This window comes from Polistes canadensis, unplaced genomic scaffold (assembly GCF_001313835.1).
Source record: "Polistes canadensis isolate GaletaPanama2010 unplaced genomic scaffold, ASM131383v1 scaffold_288, whole genome shotgun sequence".
NCBI lineage: Eukaryota > Metazoa > Arthropoda > Insecta > Hymenoptera > Vespidae > Polistes > Polistes canadensis.
Genome location: NW_014569835.1, coordinates 140508 through 142991, shown reverse-complemented (window position 1 = coordinate 142991; position 2484 = coordinate 140508).

The following is a 2484-nucleotide window of genomic DNA, read 5'->3' as shown; positions in this document are numbered from 1 at the left end:
AAATCTATTTATTCTTTTTCAATTTGACTCGATTATATAGAATAATTGCTGAGGTCTCAGACATCGTGGCATCACGATATCGAAAAACGACGTTCGTTCTTCATTCGCAATAGGTATAATCCGAAGTGATTTTTCTTTCTCTCTATCTCTATCTCTTTCTCTCCCTTTCTCTTAGCGGACCAGAATAGAGAGCCAATAAACGTACGAGACGACATCGAGCTCGACCCGAAACCAAACCCGTCAACGTTGCTATACACACACGTACACACATGTATATGAACTCTCGAGCCATTTCAACGATTCAATTTTCAACCAAACGAAACTTGAAACTTTCTACGATTGTGTGTTTTTTTTATTTCTTACCTATACACACGTTTGTGTGAATACATTTTACGCGTGTGTGTGCGCGCGTAGATATCATAGGAAGTGAAGCAAAGAGAAAGTTAGGGATATCTAAGCTCGCGGTTCCATAAATTTCGAATGGATGGGATAGTTAAGGGAGTATATCGAAAGGGAAAAAACGTTACGTGGGAAATCCAGACTCGAGTTTAACTTCAACTCACGACGTCGAGTCGGTTTAACGTTCGGTATATCGATAAACTTATAAACGTTTAAATGTATGTATATACATTTTCTTTTTAATAAAAACGATATGGAAATAATTTCACGCGAGATATCGAGAGATGGATGCGGGTCGAATGTCGTGTTCCGAACGATTCTCCGATTCATTGAATAAATGAACAACGTATATAGGAACGAAGGGGAAAATGTATCGTTAGACGATCGGAAGACGTACATATGTATTGTATATATATGTGTGCGCACGTGTATGTATATGTACACGTATATGTGTAGTCAGGATATATTGATTTTATCACGATATTACATACGCGATTATGTTATATTATACTATACATAGTCCGAGCTTGAAGTGTTGGTGCGTATTTTCTTGGAAGATAATTCCTTGAAGGGATCGAGAAGGGCTTCTTGTAATACTATATGCAATATAAATATATAATAGTAGTATTAAAATAAGGGAGAAAAGGAGAATGATGCGAGTAAATAAGGTACGTACGTACTTCCGTAAAATATTCCCCGTTGATTCCCTACCGCCTTCCCCTCGTCCCCGAACGATAAGGGTCCCTGTGCTTTTCATAGACGTGCATGGACCGTGAGAAGCGCGATAGAGGATGGCGTCGTACGACAGTAAGATAGAAAACGAAGGGGTGGGAAGTGAAAAATAACCGTGTTCTTCTTCGATCTGAGAAAGACGTTAGTGGTTGAAAGAAGTTTATGGTTGGCTTAACGCGATCGGTCAAGAAAAACGAACGAACGAACCTCTTTTTCTTCCTTTTACTCTTTTCTTCTTTTGCTTTAATATTTCAAGGTCTACGTTTCGACAATTAACTTCTAAAGGGAACAAAAAAAAATCAATTCTTTTCTATACAAACATATGGTAAAACTTCGTAGAATAATATAATAAACAAACAGAAAATAAAATGATTTAACATTACGATAACGTATATTGAAATGGATTCGAATAGAATAATAAACATATCAAAACAGTATTGTAATAGAATGAAAAACAAAAAGATTGACCAAAGACGCGAATGGAAGTAAAATACACAAAGAATAGGAATAATTATTAATAGAAGAAAGACAAAGACAATAATTTATCGAAAATAATGAAGAATCGGTTAGAATGTGCGTGTGGTTTGATGTACTCGGCGCATAGTAACGTAAGCGTAAGGTAACGCGATCGGTAGGAGAGGTTACAGGGGGTGGAAAGCTAGGGGAAGAGCGCGCGCGAGAGAGGAGGATGAAAGGGAAGGAAGAAACGGGTGGTAGAAGTAGTGAGAGAGAGAGAGAGAGAAAGAGAAATAGAGAGGGGTCGTACGTATCGCATCAGGGTGTATGTACCGAGGAGGGGTAGGCCGTGGCGGGGGTCACGGAGTGCGCTGACCTACTGTTCCACATTCGCCGCACACAGCAGCCTTTCCGAAGTTCGCGGCAGGGGGGCGGGCGGGAGGGAGGGAGTCGAACCCAGAAACCCAGAACGCCGCCCTCTGTTCCCCTTCCCCTCCCATTCCCTCCATACCCCCTCGACCACGACTACGACGACGACGACGGCGACGACGACGAGGAGGATGATGGTAGAGTATAGAACATCGTTCTCTTCTTCTATTCGTTCTTTCCTTCTCCCTTTCTGTTTCTTTTTCATTCGTTGCTAGTTCAGCCATCTTTCTCTTATTCTTACGAATTTAAACTCTCATACTTTCTAACCGCAGGAGAGTCTCGCGTGGAACTTCCTTCCTTCCTTCTTTCCTTCCTTTCTTTCCTTTCTTAGTTTCATTCTCCCATTTTTATTGCTTCCCATTTCTTTCCCACGAGGAAATCAATGAAACCGTTTTCATGGAAATTATTACTATGCCAAAGGTAAGAACGTTTGATTAAAAAAAAAAAAAAAAAAAAAAAAAAAAAAAA